The 24,158-nt window shown below is 50.5% G+C and overlaps 1 protein-coding gene across 7 annotated transcripts in view; it reads left to right on the top strand.

Moving 5' to 3' along the window:
• Positions 1-7,361: 7,361 nt before the first annotated feature.
• Positions 7,362-24,158, top strand: part of OSBPL2 (oxysterol binding protein like 2) — a 35,819-nt gene continuing 19,022 nt past the window's right edge. For 5 of the 7 annotated variants that reach the window (XM_061126886.1, XM_061126884.1, XM_061126887.1 and 2 more), the window contains exon 1: positions 7,362-7,463. The gene's annotated coding sequence lies outside the window, so the exon portion shown is untranslated. The remainder of the gene's footprint in view (positions 7,464-24,158) is intronic. The other 2 variants (XM_061126882.1, XM_061126885.1) reach the window with 2 other exon arrangements.

The raw sequence follows: 24,158 nt of genomic DNA, 5'->3' as shown, positions 1-24,158 counted from the left end.
ACCCTAGTGGAACTCCTGCCCACTGCCCCAGTCCCTGCCCACCTTCCCACCTCTGCCAACTCCCTTACACCCCTCCCCACTCCCTCACACCCCTGCCCCCTCTCACACGCCCCTGGCAGACCTCAGTTTGGGTCCACCTTTTCCTGGCATTGCATAATCCTCTCACATTTTCTAAATTTGTCTAGCTGATTCATGCAGAGCTGGAAATGCTCATGTAACAAGTAGCTAAGTTCACTGGAAGGCTCTTCACTGGGAAGCCCAGATGGACAGAGGAAGGGTCCAGAGGTCTCCCTGACAAGCATGGAGAAATCTTGGCCCAATAGGGCATGCATCTGATGGTTCTCTGGTGGTGGGCCTCCTTCAGGCCTGGCTGGATCCAGGAACACAACTCTCATGAGCCTGTGTCTCCCAGCCCAGCTCTCCCTTTGGTGTGGCCCCTCCAGGCTGACATCCCATCACTCACTGCCCTGGCAGCAGATGAGGGGGCCCCTCGCCCAAGACCATGGCCTAACTACTTATCTCAAAATGAGGTAGTGACTTCTGCAGTTCCAGACTCTTACTACTGATAGGCCCAGAGAGGGGGTCAGGCTGTGGGAGGTTCTGGGGCCTTTGCTAGAATACAGGGTTGGGAGCACTGGATGCTCATCACAGGGGTCCACGCCCATGCCCTCAGGTCCTCCAAGGGCCTGACCACTGGGGAAACAGGCTGTTCCGTGAGGTTTTGTGTGAGCAAGTGGCTGAGCCTTAACTTGGGGGCTGCAGGTTCCTCCCCGACCCCAGCTCACTGCTGTGTGCCAAACCCACTCCCACAACTGCCTGCTGGCCTCCAGAGCATCTATGGAGCATCTGCTATGTGCAGCTCAGCTAGGAGCCCAGAAGGCAGCATGGGTTCCCGAGGCCCGTGAATAGTGGGAGGTGCCAGGTTAACTTTGTCTTCTGGGGTGCCTCAGGGGGGACCCAGTCCTGAAAGCCCAAGCTCCAGGCCGTGGGGCTCTTGGATAGACTGCCTTCCAGTGGCTGGGGCAGGACTGGACAATTGCTGAACATGAGGCCTATCATCAGCCGTTTTGCCTCTTGCCCAGAACAAACCTGGCCTGCTTGCCCAGCCAGCCCCCTTCCCTGGAGGGCACAGAGCCACCAGGCCGGCTGCTCCTAAGTCCTGTGGCCCCAGGAAGTGGAAAGGTAGCACCCCATGGGCCCCAATTCCTGCACCGAATCCTCCCCAGGATGGCTACGGAATGTGTGGGTCCCAGTGCAAGACTATAGTGTGGGCCCCTCCTTAGAAGCTAGCCAGAAACTGAGCATGGAGCCCCCACCACAGTGGCCACCTCTGCCCCTGCCTCCAGCTGTGACCCCCAAGGGCAGGCCCCCACCCTCGCTGTGACCGCCTGGCACAGACTGCTAGCTGCTCCTTCCTCTCCAGGGATAGAATGGGGGGCAGCATCCCTAAACCTCCAAAAGTCCCCAAATGCCCTTATGCAAGGCCTCCATCCCCACCCACCGCCAGCTGCCAGGAAGGGAGGCAGGGCGGCTGCCACCTGTCCCCTCCCCACTGGCCTTGGCTGCTCCCAGGCAGAAGAATGATTCACCCCTATTCCTGCTCCTGGGCAGGTTTACACTTTGCCCCCTCCCACCTCCACGCCTGGCGCTCCCCTGGCCGGGCCAGCCGCTCCGACAAGTTAAATTTAACCCAGCCCAAGCTGTCTTCCTCTTGCTTCCACCCGCCCCACTGGTCCCCTGCACACAGATGCGCCTCCACCTTTCCCACTCCACGTGAGCCCCTGGGAGGGGTGGGGAGAGTAGGACCCGAGCAACCCTGCCTGCCTTCAGGTCCCCCGTGGTCCCTAGGCCCATGCTTGCTCACGATGGCACCCAGCACCCAGCGCAGGGCCAGCAGTGCAGGCAGTGCTCAGCAGTCAGGGCACAGCCAGGAAGAGAGAAACCAGGGCTCAGTCCAGGGACAATGCTGAGGCTCCTGCCTGGCACCAGGCTGGGCATGCAGCAGGCACACAGGCTGTGAGCTGAGAGTGCCTCTTTGTAGCTGGCACTGCCCCTTCTTTCCGGGCAGCTATTGTGAGCCCACACCATGCCAGGTATCTGACTGCATTTCTGAGCCTGCAGAGGATGCTGGGGGAGACCTGCAGGCCACAGTCAGGCCTGACCACACATGATCCTCTGGGTATTCTCAGGGGTCTCTGTCAGGAAAGGCCAGTAGAGAGGTCCTCTGAACAAGTGACCACACATAATATTCTTCCCCAGCCCCTTTGTTTTATTCAAACTGGAAATGCACTTAGCTAAAATGTTACTGCTCCACCAAGTGGCATGGGATAAACTTCTGGCTAGTGAGATGTGAACAGAAGTACCTGGTGTTATCTTCAGGAATAGGTTCTCAAAGGGAGCTGATTCACTTGGTGGGGCCCTAGTTCTTTCCCTCACTTCTTCCTCCTGGTCAAATATGCATGTGATGCCTGGAGCACCAGCAGCCATCTTGTGTTGTGAGGTGACACTGAGGCTAGAAGCCAGTATTAGAAGAGTGATACAATAAGGGCTTTCCCAGGTGGTGCTAGTGGTAAAGAACACACCTGCCAATGCAGGAGATGTAAGAGATGCAGGTTTGATCCCTGGGTGGGAAAAATCCCCTGGAGGAGGGCATGGCAACCCACTCCAGTATTCTTGCCTGGGAAATCCCATTGACAGAGGAGCCTGCTGGGCTACAGTCCATGGGGTTGCAGAAGAGTCAAACACGACTAAAGCATCTTAGCATAGCACACAGCACACAATAAGATAGGAACTGAGTACCTGCCAAACCTGGATGGCCTAGGCTTGTGGCATGTGAAAAAGAAGTACATTTCTGTTTTGTTAACACCTCTGTTATTCTGGGTTTTCTCATATATGCAGCTCTAACTAACCTTAAAAAGCAGGAGCCAAGTGGGCCCAAATGCCCCCCCAACAAGGTAGAAGGCCACTTCAGAGTCATACAAAGCATTCCATAGGGGAAAAAAGTTCAGTTCAAGGAAATCCTGGGTCTGTCGCAGGCCCTTCTGAGTCCTGGGGGATCCATACCCAACAGAGTGGGAAGGGCCCTGAGAAGAGGGACACTTGTTGGATTTGTTTAAATAGCATTCCCAAACCTGCTTGACGAAGGAACACTTTCCTCTCGAATCACCTCATGGCAGCCAGAATTGGGATTTCATGGCACCTCATTTGGGAAACCCTTCAAAGGGTGAATAGGGCATTTAACTGAGAAAGAACACTCAAAGGTACTTGGCCCACAGCTGGGCACACAGTATGTGCTCAGTAAGTGCTAGGGCTCCTATTGAAGCTGGAAGTGGGGCCCATGTCAACTCTCAGCACGGAAGTCACCCCAACCCCACCCGGCCCCTCATTCCTGCCTGTCCCAGGCCAGCACCCTTGCCCTGCCTTTTCTCCTGTTTCTGTGGGGCAAGGTGGCCCCCTGCAGAGGCCCAGGGACTGGGGGCAGAGCACTGCGGAATTGGGTGGCATCCACCTGGGGAAGAGTTGGTTTGCAAAGTTGCAGCAGCGAGGAAGGCACAGGGTAAAAAGTTTATCAGAGGATTACATTTTTTTCTGTTTTGGCAGAATTTAACAGGTGCAGATTGCTCAGGTCCCAAAGCCATGGGGAAAAAAAAGAAAAAGCCCTTTGCCGCTGCTATTGATAACTTGTCTCTCCACGTGGTGGGTTCAAAACTAAAAATACTCTTCTCCGACGGCGGGGAAGCCGAGCGCTGTCACGTTGCAGAGGAGAGTTGAAAGCTGTGTGGGGAAGGTACTGCGTGGGCCACGTGAGGGCTGGGGCCCCCCTGCAGTGGCCAGTCACCCTCTGCTCACCCAGGATGCATCCAGACAGAAGATTTCCTAGCATTCCACAGAAGGGGAGAGGGAAATTTCCATTCCGTGGAGCAGGAGAGTGGGCAGGGAGAGGAGTGACCTCAAGGGGGCCTCCCCAGGGGCAAAGGCCAGGTCGGCAATCCCAGGCACCTGGCATCCTTGGATGCCTAGCTCTGTTGCTGCTCTGGCCACAGATAGAGATAAAAAGATTCACCCAGGCTCAGAAGCCTGCTGGAAAGGAAAGTATGAAGCTGGGGACAGAGCAGTGGGCTGCAGGCAGGGCTGGCTCCACTGGCCTGCTTGGCAGTGTCACCACTGACCCAGACCTCCTGGACCTTCACATCTGCATCTGAAATAGGTGCCCAGATGTTCCTGGAGCCTGGGGGGCATGGCTCGTGGCCTCTGGGCCTCAGTTTCACCTCTGAAGGGGGAGCAATGATCTCTGTTCTGCCTCCTGAAGTGATGGAAGGAAGGGGGATGATGCACTTGAATGTGCCTCCTGAGGGTAAAGTGAGGGCATGTGCTCCCCCACGCTGGGGCCTCTGGAGCCCAGGATGCAGAGCTTCGCGCCCACGAGTTCAGTTGGCGACTGAGGGGAGAGGAGTTGTGGGCCACAATATCACCTGATCCTGATTCAGAAGGAGCTGGGACAGGGAGGCTCCAGTCATGCTCACTTGGGGTCAGGGGAAGGTCACAGGCAGACATGACTGCAGGGCTGGTCTGATTTTCGTCAGATCTGAGAGCAGTTGCAGTGGGACCAGACACCCAGCACTTCTCAGACTCTGAGAGCACACACAGGATGGACCCTAGGGTCCTGAAGGGACTCTGGGGCCAAGCTAGGCCCGAGTGCTCAGGATGAAGGGGGACACTACAATGACCCCTGCAACCATGGGACAGGAATCAGCTGATGTCCTGGCCACGAGCCATGCCCTCCAGGTTCCAGGAACACCTGGGCACCTATTTCAGATGCAGATCCTGGTCCAAGAGGTCTGGACAGGGCTTTGTCTTTCTGGCAAGCTCTGGGGCTAGGCCAGGCAGGAACACACCAGGTCAGGCCACTTCCTCATTGCAGGTCCTGGGTGACTCACTTCCCTGATTGAGGCTCAGTTTGCTCATCTGTGAAGTGGGAATGATGACCCACAGTATCTATTGGATTGGCTGTTGCAAACATGAAACTAGCTAATGTCAGCTTTCATCATCATTGTCTGTCCCCACACCCTCTTTGCCTGCCTTCCTGCTCCTAGTTTTCAGCCCATTCCTGGAGAATTTTGCCTCTGGAATTGGCCTCCTGACCTAGTGAAGGTCATAAGAAATGTTCCTGACTGGTCCCAAGGCACTCTCCTTGCAGCTTCTAGCTGGGGGAGGATTCCTGTCCAACCCACAGGCACAGGAAAGAGGAAGCAACAGCTGACACTCAGAACCCAGTTTGCTGCATTTGTTTGAAGGGGATGAACACCCCAGCCACGGGACCCACCTGGGATTGGAGCCCACCCCTACCCCTAAGGCCAGGGCGGAGATGGCCATGCTTAGTGTGGTCCATGGGCAGACGGAGGATCATTCAACCCCAGCCTGTCTCCTGGCCTGAGCACACCCTTGTGCACTCACCTCTGGAGTTCATGGCTGAGGGGTGGGCTGGTTGGTCGAACCCCTCAGGAGCATGTCCTTCGCCTGGGGGTCAGAGTCTTAGAGGCTTGTCAGAGTAACAGACCCTGCGCTGGACTCAGGCCAGGCCCATAAGGGAAACTGCGGAGCATCTCCGTGGCAACCGGCCTTGTCCTTGTCCTGGCTTGGGAGCCTGCACACTGCACCCTTCCCTCTCCTGCTGGAGTCGTTTCTTCAGAGGTAACCATGGCAATCCCTTTGTTTCTGAGGCTGAGCCCCGCCTCCCTCCCAGCTTTTCTCTTCAGCAGAGGCTGAGAGAGCTCCTTTTCAGTCCCCGCACGTCTCCAGCACCCACTGACAGTGGGCCCACCGGTGAGCCAGGGCCAGACCCTGGCATGGGGATGACTGGTTTTTTGGGCTCAGAAACACAGTTCAGGCCCTGGTCGTGCTGCACTTGCTTGCGCCCCACTATTTACAGGCAGCACCTTCATATGCACGGGGCTGCAGAGGCAGCTAAGGCCTGCCCTCAAGGCACCCCAGCTGGAAGTGGGGAAGTGTTCTGAGGAGGGAGAGCAAAGGCCCAGGGGGCTGGTGCTGAGGAGGAGATGGTGAGGAGCAGAAGCCCAGGACGTGCTCTGTGATTGGGGAGGTCTGTCAGCACTCTTGTGGCTCCAGGGTCCCACCTCAAACTGGCTTAAGCAGAAAGGAAAATGTGGTGATTCACTTGCCTGAATTCTTGCCTAGAGATTCCCATGGACAGAGGAGCCTGGTGGGCTACAGTCCATAGCATGGCAAAGAGTCAGACACAACTGAAGCAACTTAGCATGCACATGCCTGAAAAGTCTAGATAGAGCTTGCCAAGGTGGCAGCTGGTTCCAGGCAAGCCATGGGTGTTTGCTCTTGCTTTCCTCTGGGTTAGTCTTGTCCTCAGGTGGCCCCTCCCCACACAGTGACAAGATGCCCATCAGTAGCCCCAGACTTACATCTTTCTCTCACCTACTAGTTCTGTGGAGGTCTGTGGGTAGATGGGAGAGTCATTTGACCTCAGCTTTACCTCTGGCCTGAGCTATCTGACCCTCAGTGAAAGTCCCAGTACTGACCCTCACTGGCCAGCACAGGGTCACCTGCTCACCCATGAACCACTTGCTGTAACTCTCAGCAGTCAGCCTGATTCATGTTACTCCACTCACCCCAAATCAGACCTAAGACTTAGATGGGATTGGGTAGGAGAAACCTGGTTTGCAAAGGAAATCTTGGTACTCATAGGCTCAGAGACGTTAGTTTACTTGCCCACAGCCACACAGCTGGTAAGGATGCAAGCTCGGATCTGACTCCAGAGCTTCTGGGTTTAACCGTGGAGCCACTACCACGTCAGTAAGAGCCCTGAAAGATTTTAAACAAAGGAGGGAACCGTCAGGAGGGTAAACTGGCGCCGGGTTTTGGTGAGTGGTGAAAGGTATGGCACGGAGGGTGGACGGTGAGAAGCCCTGCATGCTGCTGAGGAAGGCAGTTTTTTGAAGGGTGACTCCGGGTTCCGCCCGTCCCCAAGGTTTGGGAGCGGCAGGCACAGAGGCCCCCACGCGCGCAGCATCAGCGACCCGGCCACCTGACTCGCTGTTTGTAAACTCAGCTCACCCAGCCACGCCCCTTCCTTCCTCTCGCCCACCCTTTTCGCGTCTATATCTGCATAATCCCGCCTTTACCCTCTTTGATTGGTCTCCCGCATCGTCACTCCTCCGCAAGGGCCGGACTCCAGAGGGGCGGAAGGCGGGGCCTATCTGACAACGTAATTAGCATAGTCCCGCCTCCCAGCACCGCCCTCGGGTCGAGCGTTGATTGGACCGGCGGCGGCTGACGCGACGGCGCCGGGCGCAGCGAGTGGCGAACGTGGGCTGTCAGTCGGCGGGGCGGCCGGCCGCACTTCCGCCTCGGTGTCAGTGGGTCGCTGGCCTGCGGGGCGGGGGCGGGGCGGGCAGCGGGAGTCGGCGGGCGGCGGAGGGACAGCAGTCCAGGTGAGTGACCTGGTTGGGACCCCGACCCTACGTCTCCCGGGAACCGCGCCCGGCGTCGGGAGGGCGGGCCTGGGCCTCGGGCGGCAGGGAGGCCGGGCCCGGCTAGGGGGGAGCCAGAGCCTCGCGCCCCCCGGCCCCTGGCCAGGCCTCGACCCCAGCCCCGGCCCGCCCGGTCTCCCGCCTCCAGCCAGCCCGCCGGCCGTGTCCTGGGTCCGAGAAAACTTGGGAGGAAAGTTGGCGGCCGGCGGCTGGGACGGCCCGCGGGCGGGGGCGGCGGGCCTGGGTCCCGGGCGGCCGCCCAGACCCCGCGTCTCCGGGCAACTGCGGCTCCGGTGCTGGACAGCCGGCCGCCGCACCCGGAAGTGGACTGGAGAGCGGGCCCGGGAGCCCTCCGGGCGCCCCTCTCAGCGGCAGGGATGAGTCGAGGGGCGCGTTGGGCAGGGGTGGCGGGACCCTCGACTTTCCCTTGTGTCTAAGGTAGCCGCGTCCTCGGTCAACCAGCCTGCAAGGGCACGCGGTGAAGAGCCAGTGTCCCCGCTCGTGGTGTAGCCCTCCCTCTCCTGCCCTCCCTTCCCCTGCCCTTGCGACCACCTGTGGGTTTGTCTGTGCCCTGCGAGGTTTTGTGCCCATGTCCACCCCCTCCCCTGCTCTTCCTTTTGTTTTTAATTTGTCTACTTAGCAGACTATACGTACTGCAGAGAGCTCTACACTTAACACATGTTAGATAAGTTAGATATGTAATCTGATTTTAAAAGCTTCCTTCTTTCTGCAGTTACATTTCAGTAATCAGCAGAATAAATCTTGAGAGTTAATAAGCCCAAGACTTATTAAGGGCAAGACTATTGGGTAATCAGCAATCAGTCTTCCCAGGTTTTTCTGGGAGAAGCAGCTGGGTGGTGTTAGGCTGTCCCTGGCACTCTTGAGTGTGAGGATCGCCTCCCAGGAAGCTGGGTTCCTGTCCTTGGGGTCAGTCTAGGACAAACTCTGGACCTCCCAGCAGCAGCATCCTGTGCCTTAGTCCCTTTGCTGGGGCGGCCTGTGCACATTTGGAAACGTGGTCTCACTCTGCAGTTCAGCAGACGTCTCTGGGGTGCCCGCTGCATGCCTGGCTGTGAGCTGCAGGCCCTGTCCATCCAGTGGGGCTGGGGAGCAGAGGTGTCCTGGGACCCCTGTCATTGTGGCTCCTTGTCCTGGTGGCAGAGCGAAGGCCCTTCCTGACTGTGCCCTGGGCAGTGTTTGCCCAGCATTCCTGGCCTCAGTTCCTTCCTCTGTGACACATAGCCATGTTCCTGGCAGGGCTGATAAGACAGCAGATGCAGCGCTTGTCTGCAGCAGCTCTGACGTGTGGCAGGTACACGGTTAACTCTCTGTCCCTTGGTTGTGGACAGGAACCTTACGGGCTGCACTTGCTCCTTGTCCTACGCAGCTCCTGGCAGTGTGCTGTTGTTCAGTCTAGGGACAGCCGAAATCTCCTTAGAGCTTACTTTTTCTGTTTGCTTCACCTGTCCTTCTGTTAATAAGCTCTTACCTAAGATGACAGTAATACCTGACAAGGGTTGTCCAGGACTGCTGTAAGCACATTATATTCACTTGATTCATGTGGTTTTCACAACAGCCTCCAAGACTCTTCCTTAGTTCCATTATCCTATGTCTAGTCATGAGAAAGCTGAGGAACAGAGAGGTTAAGTGTGTGTACTTAGTCGGCTCAGTCGTGTCTGACTCTTTGAAACCCCATGGACTGCAGCCCGCCAGGCTCCTCTGTCCTTGGGGATTCTCCAGGCAAGAATATTGGAGTGGGTTGCTATGCCCTCCTCCAGGGGATCTTCCCAACCCAAAGACCAAACCCACGTCTCTCGCCTTGCAGGCGGATTCTTTACTGTCTGAGCCACCAGCGAAGTAGAGAGGTTAAGTGACTTACTCTAAAGCACATAGGAGTAAGTTATAGAGCAGGGATTTGAACCGAGGCAGTCTGGCTCCAGGGTGCACATCCTTAAATACCTCTCTATACTGCCTTTTAAAACCAACATTTTCTTTCTCAAGGTCCCTTCAGCATTTTTCTGTGGAACGTTTAATTGCCTCATGACTGTGTGTCAGAACTTTGTTTCTTGCAGCACACATAACTGATAGCTTTTCATTTGGGGTGAGCATGAATGTTTATGAAACCGTTTAATTTCTTCTGAAATAAAGTAGTAATTCTCTATCTGGCTATCCAGGATTTTGCTGAAATATCCTGCCTGGTGCCCAGTTCTGCAGTCAGTGGGGAAGCCGCTAATGTTCGCTGTGTGAGAGGGCAAGTTGAGGGGGCAGGGATGACATGGATGGATATGCTATTGGGCCCAGGCCTGTGGTTTTGAATTCATTTCTGTGCAAGCCTGATCAGTGAACTTAAGGCTATAAACCGTGCACTGAGGGCTTTCCTTTCCTCCTAGGTGTATTCAGAGGGTTCTGGCTCTGGCTTACCGTTTTCAGAAGCAGTGTCATTTTAGTGTTTAAAAAGTGCCGCTTGACCTTCATCCCACTGCATCTTATCTAGGCCTTCCAGGAAGTGCTGGCAAACGAGTCTTGGATAAATACTTAAAACCAGCCTGACTTTAGAGATCTTGGTACAAATCTTGGTAAAATCTTCAGCTAATTATGAAATGTTGGAAACATTTTATTTTTTTATTTTTTTGGAAACATTTTATATATTCTTATACTGTCTTCAAATGATTTCTTTAGTATTCCTGTGAAAAGCCAGTGCCCATCTTTTCCTAGGAGTTTGGCTGTGTGGGTATAAGGCATTCAAGGCTTGCATCTTTGAGCAAGGGCTGTGATGCTGGTCCTCAGGTGGCTGAAGTGTTCTGTCTGAGAGGTTAGGAATCTTCCCGGAAGTGGCCTGAGGCTCTCCGGTTCTGGCCCCTTGGCTCTCTTTGATGGGAGGAAAGTTACTCATCTGCTCTTGCCTCAAGGATGCTGGCCTGTAAAGTGGGCTATTGCGTAGGTTATATGTGAAAATGTAACTGAGTGGACCTGGCACTGTCATAGATTCTCAGTAGACTTTCAGTCGCAGACCTGAGAGCCCTGAAATTGACCTCTCCCGACACTGACACAGACAGACAAATGCAGCTTATCAGTGAAGGGAAACCAGGGAAATCTTTGATAGGTAGATTTGCAGTTCTACTGAAATGAGCTACGGTAACACTTTTTTTTTTTTTTCACAGTAACACTTTTAGGATATGACTATTCAGGTGGAGTTGTCTTGTAGGAAGACCCCTGGACCCAAGCATTATCTCTTCTGGGGCTCAGGCCCACAGACAGAAACTTGATGCACTTTAAGATTGAATTGATATGGATCCTGGGAGGAAGTTAGCATTTGAACATAATTATTTACAAATACTTAAATCCTAAGAATCGTTAGTAGTTTAGGTCTTAGTTTGGGACTTCCAGTGCAGTTTCTGTGCACCGTGATTAATTTGTGTCTCTGCTGCAGTGTGTACTTGTCAAAGCATTTTTGCTGATAAATCCCAGGCATTGGCGTTGCAGCAGTATTGCCCTCTGGCTGGAAGCGTGTGTGGAATACTGGCCCAGCCCGGCAGCTCTCCTTAACAAACATGTAATGAAATGGTCACTGTAACCCATCCGGGATCTCTGTGGCTCTTATTTCCTCTTTTTTCCAAATTCAGAAAAGCACTTGGGGTCATCGGGCAGCGTTTCAAAGCATCACCATCTTTCAACTGGCTTTCCCAGTGATGTAAACACTCGTACCTGTGCGATGAGCTGGACAGCGGAGGTCAGCCTTCAGAAAGGACTGTGTTTAGAGACGTAGAGGTGTGGAGACCTCTTTGCCTGATGTTTATTTGTCTCTTTGCTTTCTCATTTCATCAGTGGAGTTCTTGCAGGATTTTTTTTGAGATGCAAACTCCGAGTCAATGCTGGCCCAGTTGGCCCTGAACCAGCCCGGCCCTTAGCCTGGGGGCGTGGGGCGGGGGAGGAAGTCTGCTCACCCCTGGGCACTGGGGTCATGGCAGGAGGAATGGTCTATGTGGCTCTGGGTGAGGCAGACCTGTCTGACCTCGAGCTCATACCTTTATCAGAGCAGTGGGCCCACTGGCCTTGACAGGTGCCCGGGACAGGTGCCTTCCAGGCTGGGGGAGAGCCTGGCATGAGAAATGGTCTTGTGCAAAGTCTTCCTGAACCCAGATTCTAGAAAAGACGACGGCAGCCAAGGGGGGGCAGGGGTAGGTGTGTGTTTTACTGAACAAATGAAACGCTGGTCGTGAGAAAAGATCAGCTGTGACTTGGCACCTGTGCCACTGTGCTTGGCTGAAGGGTGAGTTCCACTGTTGCCTTAAACCAGGGAAGTGTGTGCTCTGACGGCCAAAGCGGGCAGCTTTGTGGGTGAAAAGGAGCACCTCAGAGAGAGCTCCAGCAGTGGCAGGTGTGAACTGGGGCCGTGACCAGGGAGGGCCATAGCATCTTGTCCCCATCTTGGTACCAGTTGGGCACCAGTGCCTGTGTTCTGAAGAAGCATTAACCATGGGGCATGTTCCGACACGTGAGGGAGAGGGCTAGAGGGCCCAGGGCCGCCATGAAGTCCGTCTTGGAGGTAGGGTGCTGTGGGTTCAATGGCAGGGCTTCTTACCAGAAGAACTTGTGCAACTCTGTAAAAAGTGGAGGTTCCAGGCCCAGACCTCACCTCCTGGGAGCGGGCTCCTAGGTGGGAGGCCTGGGTCGTGTGTGCGCCCCACTCCTGTGACTCCAGCGGGGCTGGTGTTCTTGCCAGGGGTTAGGGTCTACTACAGGGTCCTAACCTGTTTTGGATCAGGATCAGGGACCACCTCCACCCCCCACCCCTGCTGCCCCTTGCTTTGAGAACTGAACGAAGAGTCTGAGTCAGGTTCCTGGGGAAAAGAATGAACGCAAACAGAACTTTGCAATTTTTCCCTTTTCGTTTCTCTCTTATTTTTCTTAGGGGTGGGGTGGTTAGAAATTGGTGGAGTTCCCTGACCTTGGTTCACGCTGAGGAAGTGCCTGGGGCAGGTGTGACTCGGTTGGTGAACTTCTTAGCAGGTGAAACTGGTTGGGGGAGCGAGCAAGTATGTCCTACTTGGGCGGGAGCTGATGGGGAAGGACCTGGAGTGGGAGAGGGAGCAGGCGAAAGGGTGAGGCTGTCAGACTGGTCCCTGCCCCATGATGGATGTGGCATCTGGAGCAGTCCCCGCCAATGTGTCCAGGCTGTGCTCCTGCTCATGAGAGATGGACCCGCCGCAGGAGGGGCATTTCCACGGCCTGATTGCTCCCGGCCCTCGGTGCGCTGCCTCCACGGTGGCTGCGGCTCTTGTGGTTTTGTATGAACACAGCCCCGGGCTCCCTGTCTAGAGCTGTCTCACCCACACCCCAGGCTGCATTCACACCACTCTGCTTTACTCTGTGTTGATTCAAACAAATGCATCTGCACAGAAGAGCATCCATTCATCCCGTGCAGTCCTTGCCTTTAGTACTGTGTGCTGCGTCATCAAAGTGTGTCCTCAAAGTGCGTACCAAGACGTACTGTCTTGGTGCTTGCCACTGCACAGGGAGCAGTTGGATCCCAGGGGTGGGGGTGGGGGGCGCATAGGTCTAAACTGAGTCTGTCATGGACAAGTAGGTGGATGGGGGTCTCAGCTGCTGCTGAGGCCCAGCAGGAAGTGTGGCTCCTGGGACCGGGCTGGTTTGCCCTGTGGGGTGGAGAATAGTAAACAGTGGGTGATTAATGGAGCTGTTTACACAGCAGAGAGGTTTGCTTACCTTCCTGAGTCTGGAAACTTTCAGTTTCTTGCCTGAACCCCTAACAACCTCGGCTAGTCATGTGCTGACTAAACTGCTCGCTGGCATGGACAAGACGGGAGCCTCTGGGGCTGGGCTGCCCTGGCCCCCCGCCCTAACATCCACCCCTCAGCGAAGACATTTTGAGGTCCCTGTAGTATTTTCATCTGTGATGAAGATCACACCACCTTGCAGAAGGCTGGGGCTGTGGAAAGTCCACAGTCAGAAAATACACACGTACTTGTTTTGCCCTAAAAGAGCACCCTGATGGAGCCTCAGGCACAACTAGACTCAACTGGATTCCATCGAGTGTAAGGAACCGTGTCCAAAAGGCCACTCTCGGTTCCTTCCTGTGGTCCCTGAGGTGCATGTGGATAGGTGCTCTGCAGATGACGGCCAGCCTTTTGAGAGGCCTTGCTGGGAGCAGAGTGGGGGTGTTTACCTGATTCCACCACTAAGCGTTTCCAGCCTTAGGAGCATGAAGATCTGATCATTCTTCAGCAGGTAGTGAAGTGCGCATTTCAGTGAGTTCAAGGTGTGAAAACCAGGGCAGCTTTGGAAATAAGAACAAAGGGCAGGCTTGGCCTGATGCTCTTCTCTGCACTCCATCTGTGGCTGGTTGGGAAAGCTGCAGGGACCAGGCCAGCTCTGCTGCCACTGCCTGACTTGTGTGAAAAGGCCAAGCGGGACCACCGGAGCTTCCTGGGTCCCCGTGTTGTCCCAGCCCAGCGAGGCCCTGCAGCGCTCTTTCTGGGATGGACACCACCCGCCACGTTGGCCACTGGAGCAGAAGGGATTCAGCCAGGTAGCGTCATAGAGAAATAAGCGTTGGCTTCCTCGCTGCATGAGCTCAGAGTCACCTGTGGCCCTGTGGCCACTGCTCCGGACAGAGCAGGTTAGAGAGAGTACTTTTAGCGCGGCGCTGGGATTGATGCAAACTGCCTGCTTGGGTCCATTAAGTCTTGTTATTTTACAGAAGAAAGAAGCTGGGCTCTGTGGCATGGTGGCAGGAGGAGGATAGATAGGAGTTGTCAGGCATCCAGGTGACAGGTGGGTTTCCTTGACAAAGTGGACATCTCAAAACTGAAACAGTCAGTGACCACAAAGGTCACTGTTCACCCACAGTGACACTGCCAAATGGAGGGGATGTGGCCTCGGGAGGCCCTGGGACTGGTGGTGTCCCTGGGCCTTGTTCCTTCCTTGGGGAGCGGCCAGATCAGGAGAGCCTGTGGGCACGCTTGCCCCACCCCAGGATGAGTTGGCATCACCCAGCAGTCTTGGTTCCCCTTTTCCAGATTTAATTTTCCCATCCCCATCCTTCGGCTCTTCAATTGCTCCAGATACTGATGGTGTCCATTATGTGCTAAACTCTGGTTTTCACACTCAGAAGAGATGCTGCTTCCACGTTCTTGGTGGTCATCCCAGCCTGTGTGCTCTGGTAACATGGAAGCGTCTCTGTAGCATCTCTCTGGGGTCTGACAGGACAGCCTCGGGGGTGTGGCCAGGTTGGTCCCAGCCAGATTGCCCCCGGGAAGGGGAGGCCCTAGGGCAATGCTGGGACCTCTGGTCTGTTCCATCACTGGCCCGAGAGTGACTGCTGCCCTCTGCACTTTGCATGGGCTTGTCTGTCTCCGGGAAGAGTTTGACCTTGACCTTGATAGCTGTGGGACACTGAGAAACTTATGGACAGACTGGGCTCTTGCTGGCTGCTGCTGCCTTGCTTCTGTCTCTGACTCATTCTTGACGGAAATCTTGTTTTTTGCATCTGATGGGTTGAGCACATGTCCTATCAGGGAAGCGTGCCCCCCGGCTGAGGCCCTGGCCGGGTCTCACTAGCGATTCCTTTGGGGTGACCTACTCCGTGACCACCCTCTGAGTGTAAGCTCTGGGGAGCAGGAGGTGGGGGTGGGGGGTGGGACCAGGCCTCGTGGAGTCCACTCTGAGGGCCTTCTGGCCAGTTCTGTACCCTTCTTCAATTCCCAAATCCGCTCCCCCACGCCAGCCCTGGTGCTCTAGTTCCCTGGTCTCTCCCAGTGGAAATGGGGATGGAAGGTTTTGGCTGCATTCGTTTGAGCCGTTACAAGGAGCAGCATACCCTGAGGTTGGAGTGTGGTTGGGGTTTGGGACCCTTTTTAGCGAGAGCCTCGCATGAGAAGCTGTCAGAGTTCCCAGGGGAATTCTCCCTTTCTAGGGCAGTGCTTCAGAGCCTGGCACCCAGCGCGTGGAGCTCTGTGCACAGTTGTTCATTTCTTGTTTGTCCTACTTGCTAATGTATTTTTTTTTCCAATTTAGAAAGTTGCAGTAAAATACAAATTTTACAAATTTGTATTTGTAAAATACAAATGCATAAAAATTACCATCCTGACCATTTTTAAGTGTGCAGTTCAGTGGTCGTATATACAGCCATCACCACCATGCACCCCAAAGCTCTTTTCATCTTGTGAAATGGTAAAGACCCATTAAGCATCAGCTCCCTGTTTCCCCTCTGCCAGCCCCTGACAACCACCTTCTTCCTTCCGTCTCTATGAATTTGACTCCTCTACAGTCCTCGTGTAAGTGGAATCACACAGTAATTGTCTTTCCGTGTCTGGCTTATTTCATTGGTCATAATGTCCTCAAGGTTCTTCAGTGCTGTAGCATGCAGCAGGGTTTCCTTCCTTTTTAAGGCTGAATAATATTCCGTCATGTGTCTGGACCCCATTTTGCTTTTCCTTTTGTCTGTGGATGGACACTTGGGTTGCTTCCACATTTTAGCTGCTGTGAACATGGGCGTGCAAAAAATTGAAAGAATTGCTTTCAGTGCTTTTGGGTGCATATCCAGAAGTGGAATTGCTGGATCACGTGGTAATTCTATTTTTAATTTTTTAAGGAACTGCCCTCCTGTTTGCCACAGCGGCTGTACCATTTTATGTTCTTACCAACCATGCGCACGGGTTCCTGTTTCTCCACACCCTCACCAAGACTTGTCAGTTTCTGTTGTTTCTGATAGTAGCCATCCTAAAGGGTGTGAGGTTGTGTCTCATTGTAGCTTTGATTGCATTTCCCTGATGATTAGTGAGCTGAGCATCTTTTCATATGCTTATTGGCCATTTGTATGTGTTCTCTGGTGAGATGTCTGTTCAACTCTTTTGCCCATTTTTGAATCAGGTTGTTTGTTTTTTGTTATTGAGTTTTAGGAGTTCTCTATATAGTCATGATATTAATCTGTTTTCAGATGTATGATTTGCAAATATTTTCTCCCATTCTGGGGTTGCCTCTATACTCTGATAGTATATAATGCACAAATTTTAAAATTTTTTCATGAAGTCCAGTTTGTCTAATTTCTCTTTGTCTCTGCCTTTGGTGCAGTTGCAGGACACCTAGGTTTGATTCCTGGGTTGGGAAGATCCCCTAGAGAAGGGAAAGGCTACCCACTCCACTATATTCTGGCCTGGAGAATTCCACGAACTGTGTTGTCCATGGGATCACAAAGAGTTGGACATGACTGAGCCACTTTTCACTTTCACTTTGGTGTCTTATCCAATAAATCATTGCCAAATCCAAAGTTATGAAGGTTTTGCTCTGTATCTTCCTTTTAAGAGTTTTTTAGTTTTAGATCTTACATTTAGGTCCTTGATCCATTTTGAGTTAATTTTTGTATATGGTATAAGATAGGGTCCAGCTTCATTCCTTTGCCTGTGGATATCCAGTTTCCCAGCACCATTTGTTGAAAAGATAGTCCTTTCCTTCTTGAATGGTCTTAGCACACTTGCTTGTCAGAAGTCAATTGACTGTATATGTGAGGATTTATTCCTGGACTCTCTTCTTTTCCATTGGTCTCTGGGCTAGTACCACATTGTTTTGATTATACTGTAGTTTTGTAGTAAGTTGTGAAATCAGGAAGTGTGGTCTTCTGGCTTTGTTCTCCTTTCTTCAGTTTGTTTTGGCTATTGAAGGTCACTTGACATTCCATATGAGTTTTAGAATGGATTCTTCTGTCTCTGCAGAAAACATCATTGATGGTTGATAGGGATTGTATTGAATCTATAGATTGATTTGAATTGTATCAACATCTTAATATTCAGTCTTCCAATCCATGAACATGAGATATGTTTCCATTTGCTTATGTTTTTCATTTCTTTTGGCAGTGTTTTATAGTTTTCATTATGTGGTCTTTAACCTCCTTGGTTAATTCCTAAGAACTTTGTCCTTTTAGATAACATTGTAAAAGGGATTGTTTTGGGGATTCCCTTTTCAGATGGTTCACTCTTAAGTGTGTAAAAATACAACTGATTCTTCTATGTCGAGTTTGTATCCTACTACCTTGCTGAATTAATTTATCCTAATAGTTTTTTTGTGTGTGTTTGTGAAATCTTTAGTGTTTTCTCTATATAGGATCACATCATCTGCAAACATAATTTCACTTCTTCTTTTCCAATTTGGATGACTTTTATTTCTTCTTCTTGCCTAATTATTCAGCCTAGAACTTTCAGTACTGTGGTGACTATAACTGTTGAAAGTGGGCATCAGTGGTTTCCTGATCTTAGAGGAAAAGCTTCACCACTGAGTATGATATTTACTGTTGTTTTTTCACATCTGGCCCTTATGATGTTGTCCTTCCATTGCAGTTTATCAAGTGTTTCTATCATGAAAAGGTGTTGAGCTTTGCCAAATGATTTTTCTGCATCAGTTGGGATGATCATGTGGTTTTCCCCCTTCTTCATTCTATTAATGTGATATATTACATCAATTGAGTTTCATGTATTGAATCATCCTTTCGTTCCAGGAGTAAATCCCATTTGGTCATGACATGTAATCCTCTTTAATATGTTGCTAAATGTGTGTCATTGTGTTCTATCTGTTAGTATTATGTTGAGGAGTTTTGCATCTGTGTTTGTAAGGGATATTGGTTTGTAGTTTTTTTTTTGTAGGGTCTTTGCCTGATTGCATAGATGGGGTTAGGAAGTGTCTATTCTTCTTAATTTTGGGGAAAGTTTGAGAGGAATTCATGTTAGTTCTATTTTAAATGTTTTGTAGAATTCACCAGTGAAGTTGTCAGATCCAGGGTTTTTCTTTGTTGGGAGATTTTTGTTTTGTTTTGTTTTGCTTTCTGTTGGGAGATTTTTGATTACTGATTGGCTTGCTCAGATTTTCTATTTGATTTGAGCTTAGTACGTTTTGTGTTTCTAGGAATTTGTCATTTCATCCAGGTTATCCAGTTTTGCAGGGTTCATAGCCCTTTCTTATAATCCTTTTATTTCTGTAGAATGAGTAATGTCCTTATTTCAATTTATGATTTTAGTTTTTTAAGTATTCTTTCTTATTGGTCTGTCTAACTGAAGATTAATCGATTTTGTTAATCTTTTCAAAGAACTGACTTTTGGTTTCACTGATTTCCTCTATTTTTCTATTCTTATTATTTTCTTCCTTCTGCTAGCTTTGGCATTTGTTGTTCTCCTTCCTTAAGTTGTGAGGTTAGTTTATTGATTTGATGTCTTATTTTTTAACATGAGTATTGGTTGCTATAAAATTTCCACTTAGCTCTGCTGTCACTGAGTCCCATAAACTTTGGTGTGTTGTGTTTTCATTTTCATTTGTTTATAAGGATTTCCTACTTTTCCCTTGTAGTTTTTTCCTCTGATCTGTTGGTTGTTTAAGATAGTTTTTCTTTTTGTTTTGGCAGTACCGGGCAGCTTGTGGGATCTTAGTTCCCTGATCAGAGATTGAACTCAGTCTCCTGAGAGTGAAAGCTGAGTCCTAACCACTGGACCACCAAGGAATTCCTAAGAGAATGTTACTTAATTTCCAGAACGTTGTGAATTTTCTAGTTTTCCTTCTGTTAGTGATTTCTAACTCATTTTGTAGTCAGAGAAGATGCTTTGTATGATACAGATCATTTAAAATCTACTGAGACATAGTCTGTAGCCTAACATATGGTCTGTCCTGGAGAACGTCCCACGTGCACTTGAGAAGGTGTGTCCTGTTGTTGGGTGGGGTGTTCTGGATACGTCTGTTAGATCTAATTGGTTGATGGTGTTGTTCAAGTCTTCTGTTTCTTATCTTCCATCTGGTTGATGCTTGCTAATGTATTTTTAAATTACTAAATAAAATTTATATTATTTTGGACAATTTAAATTCAGAATTGACATTTAACTGCAAAAGTAGCTTTAGAATTTTCAAATTATTGGTGAGCTTTTCTTTCTTTGTGAAGATTGCATCTAGGTTGCCTTGCTCATTTTTGAGCAGAGAAGTAATACACAGTTTGACTCTTTAGTGAGTTGACCTTGGAGATTAACCACCAGGTCCCTAAGCCAGCCAATTATTCGTCAGTGACTAGGTCTGTTTTTCTAAGAAAATGTAAAGATGGGTTTGTAAGACCTGAGTGCGGGTATTCATATATGTGGTGGTGAACAGTCCGCATTTAGAGCCGGGTCCTGCGAGCATGGGGCAGCACTCTGGGGGTGGGCACCTTGAAGAGAGGTGAGGAGCTCTGTGGAGGGGCAGGCACCTTGTGGGGACCTGAAAGCAGTGGGGCGCCCTGGCTGCTGGCCCTTGACGGGACCTGGAGGGAGTGCTCACTGTGGGGCTTGAGGAGGGGCTGCAGAGGGGGAGCCCCTGGAGGCCCACAAAGATGTCCAGCACAAGCTTACTTTTCTGCATTTTTCTCTGGACTTAGAAAAGGAAGCAGCTGATTTGAAAAAAGAAAGTCTTTTTCTGAAACCCGGTCTTCTCTGAGGTCCAGCAGACACACCAGAGAGGAGGCTTTCTGCTCCCTGCCCACTTTAGTGTCCCTCCATGGGTGTGGGCTGGATTGGAGGCAAGGACCACCTTGGGGTCAGAGGCCACTCAGCAGGGGACTGAGTATGGAGGGTCCCACAGCCATAAGGCTTCCGAGAAGAGGTCAGGTGGGCGGCCAAACCGAGATAGGACCAAGGATGCCCTGCCCCCATGCCCCTGGGGCCCCACTCTCCCTGCCCCTGGCCCCCCCCAAACTCAGGGAGATCCCTTGGGGGCTGTCGCTCCCAGGCATGCCCTCTGTCCTGAAGGAGGTAGATCACTGCCATCTTATGTTGATCCCATAGTGGTGGTTGGTTTCTCCTGGCACAGGAAAGACCATACAAGGTGTGTGGCTTTTAGGATAACTCCCCTAGGCATGGCCTGGACGCTGGGCGGGATTAACTGTGTACCTGGCAGGTGTGTGCAGGTCTGAGGTGGCTGCGAGGCTTCTGGCCTGGACTTGTGGAGCCTTCTCCATGGAGCTCGGGTACCTGGTGGTGGTTGGACCACAGATCTGCGTGGCAGGGTCACAGGGCTGCAGCCACGTCACAGTCCCAGCTGTTTGGCTCAGCTCCTGTCTTCACTGTTTGTCCAGCCTGACATCTTACTTTAAGCCTGACCTTCATTTTAAAGGCTTTCCATGAATTTTGATTGATTTACTTTGAACATTGGGACTTTTGTTATGGGCAGGGAAGCACATAAAAAGAAAATACCATGGCTTTGAACATGCCTTCTATTATGGGAGATATTAAAGGTACAGAGAAGCAGGAAGCACAGCACCATGGTCCCCTGTGAGCCTGTCCCCATACCCTGCAGTTCACCAGCTTCTGGCCCATCTCGTCCCCTTAACCACCCCGGCCTCTCCCCAAGTCATTTTGAAGAAACTCCCAGACATGCTGTTATTCTATCCGATGTGTTTCAGTGCATAGCTTGAAAAGATAAGAGCAGTTTAAAAGATGCAGTTATGACATCTGTGCCTATAAGTATCTTTTGGGGGGGAGTGTGAAGAAGCTGAAATTGAACGGTTCTATGAAGACCTACAAGACCTTTTAGAACTAACACCCCAAAAAGATGTCCTTTTCACTATAGGGGACTGGAATGCAAAAGTAGGAAGTCAAGAAACACCTGGAAAAAAAAAAGAAACACCTGGAATAACAGGCAAATTTGGCCTTAGAGTACAGAATGAAGCAGGGCAAAGGTTAATAGAGTTTTGCCAAGAGAACACACTGGTCATAGCAAACACCCTCTTCCAACACCAGAAGAGAAGACTCTACACATGGACATCACTAGATGGCCAACACCGAAGTCAGATTGATTATATTCTTTGCAGCCAAAGATAGAAAAGCTCTCTACAGTCAGCAAAAACAAGACCAGGAGCTGACTGTGGCTCAGATCATGAACTCCTTACTGCCAAATTCAGACTTAAATTGAAGAAAGTAGGGAAAACCACTAGACCATTCAGGTATGACCTAAACCAAATCCCTTATGATTACAGTGGAAGTGAGAAATAGATTTAAGGGACTAGATCTGATAGACAGAGTGCCTGATGAACTATGGACAGAGGTTCGTGACATTGTACAGGAGGCAGGGAGCAAGACCATCCCCAAGAAAAAGAAATGCAAAAAATCAAAATGGCTGTCTGAGGAGGCCTTACAGATAGCTGTAAAAAGAAGAGAAGCATAAAGCAAAGGAGAAAAGGAAAGATATACCCATTTGAATGCTGAGTTCCAAAGAATAGCAAGGAGAGATAAGAAAGCCTTCCTCAGGGATCAGTGCAAAGAAATAGAGGAAAATAATAGAATGGGAAAGACTAGAGATCTCTTCAAGAAAATCAGAGATACTAAGGGAACATTTCATGCAAAGATGGGCTCAACAAAGGACAGAAATGGTATGGACCTAACAGAAGCAGAAGATATTAAGAAGAGGTGACAAGAATACACCGAAGAACTGTACAAAAAAGATCTTAATGACCCAGATAACCGCAATGGTGTGATCACTCACCTAGAGCCAGACATCCTGGAATGCGAAGTCAAATGGGCCTTATGAAGCATCACTACCAACAAAGCTAGTGGAGGTGATGGAATTCCAGCTGAGCTATTTCAAATCCTAAAACATGATGCTGTGAAAGTGCTGCAGTCAACATGCCAGCAAGTTTGGAAAACTCAGCAGTGGCCACAGGACTGGAAAAGGTCAGTTTTCATTCCAATCCCAAAGAAAGGCAATGCCAAAGAAAGCTCAAACTACCGCACAATTGCACTCATCTCACATGCTAGAAAAGTAATGCTCAAAATTCTCCAAACCAGGCTTTAGCAATATGTGAACCGTGAATTTCCAGATGTACAAGCTGGTTTCAGAAAAGGCAGAGGAACCAGAGATCAAATTGCCAACATCCTCTGGATCACCAAAGAAGCAAGAGAGTTCCAGAAAAACATCAATTTCTGCTTTATTGACTAGGCCAAAGCCTTTGACTGTGTGGATCACAATAAACTGTGGAAAATTCTGAAAGAGATGGGAATACCAGACTACCTGACCTGCCTCTTGAGAAATCTGTATGCAGGTCAGGAAGCAACAGTTAGAACTGGACATGGAACAACAGACTGGTTCCAAATACGAAAAGGAGTACGTCAAGGCTATATATTGTCACCCTGCTTATTTAACTTATATGCAGAGAACATCACAAGAAACACTGGGCTGGATGAAGGACAAGCTGGATTCAAGATTGCTGGGAGAAGTATCAATAACCTCAGATATGCAGATGACACCACCCTTATGGCAGAAAGTGAAGAAGAACTAAAGAGCCTCTTGATGAAAGTGAAGGAGAAGAGTGAAAGAGTTGGCTTAAAGCTCAACATTCAGAAAACTAAGATCATGGCATCTGGTCCCATCACTCATGGCAAATAGATGGGGAAACAGTGGAAACAGTGGCTGACTTTACTTTCTGGGCTCCAAAATCACTGCAGATGGTGACTGCAGCCATGAAATTAAAAGACGCTTACTCCTTGGAAGGAAAGTTATGACCAACCTAGACAGCATCTTAAAAAACAGAGATATTACTTTGTCAACAAAGGTCCATCTAGATAAGGCTATTGTTTTTCCAGTAGTCATGTATAGATGTGAGAGTTGGACTGTAAAGAAAGCTGAGCGTCGAAGAATTGATGCTTTTGAACTGTGGTGTTGGAGAAGACTCTTGAGAGTCCTTTGAACTGCAAGGAGATCCAACCAGTCCATCCTAAAGGAGATTAGTCCTGGGTGTCCATCGGAAAGACTGATGTTGAAGCTGAAACTCCAGTACTTTGGCCACCTGCTGTGAAGAGCTGACTCATTTGAAAAGACTCTGGTTCTGGGAAAGACTGAAGGCCAGGAGAAGGGGATGACAGAGGATAAGATGGTTGGATGGTATCACCGACTCAATGGACATGAGTTTGGGTAGACTCCAGGAGTTGGTGATGGACAGGGAGGCCTGGTGTGCTGCAGTCCATGGGGTCACAAAGAGTCGGACATGACTGAGGGACTAAACTGAACTAAACTGAACTAGGGGGTATAATTAACATACAGTAAATTGCCGGTATTTGTTTATTTTTGGCCCCGCTACACAGCTTGCAGGATCTTAGTTCCCCCAGCAGGGATAAACCCGCACCCTCAGCCGTGCAAGCGTGGAGTCATAACCATTGGACCACTAGGAGTTCCCTAAATTGCACATATTGAAAGCGTACGATGAGTTCTGACATCTGTCTATACCCGTGAAACTGTCATCTCACTCAAGATAGGGAAGTGTCCCTTTACCTGCCACTTTGTGTGTGTGTGATTTATTGGTTGAAGAAGCTGAGTTTCACCCTGTATACTTGCCCAGGGTCTGGATTTTGCCCACAGTGTCCCTTTGGTGGAGTTTGGCATGTTCCTGTCTTCTCTGTGTTCCTTACGTTGGTAGTTAAGGTTGGAAGAGGGTCCATTCTCTTAGCAGGACCCCCGAGGAGGAGGCAGGTAGCGCATGTGGGTCTGTGATGAAATGGCCTCAGACATGGGAATTCATCAGGGTTGCACACAGAATGGACATAGCCCAGTCCTTCATGGATCAGCAGGAACGCCTTTAAAAAGTGGGACAGAGAGCCTGCACAGGAAGGCAACTCAAAGGCTTGTGCTTTCCTGCATGTCCTA

The sequence above is a fragment of the Dama dama genome, chromosome 23, assembly GCF_033118175.1.
Source record: "Dama dama isolate Ldn47 chromosome 23, ASM3311817v1, whole genome shotgun sequence".
NCBI lineage: Eukaryota > Metazoa > Chordata > Mammalia > Artiodactyla > Cervidae > Dama > Dama dama.
Note: the sequence above shows the minus strand (reverse complement) of the source record. Positions and strands in the feature narration are given on the sequence as shown.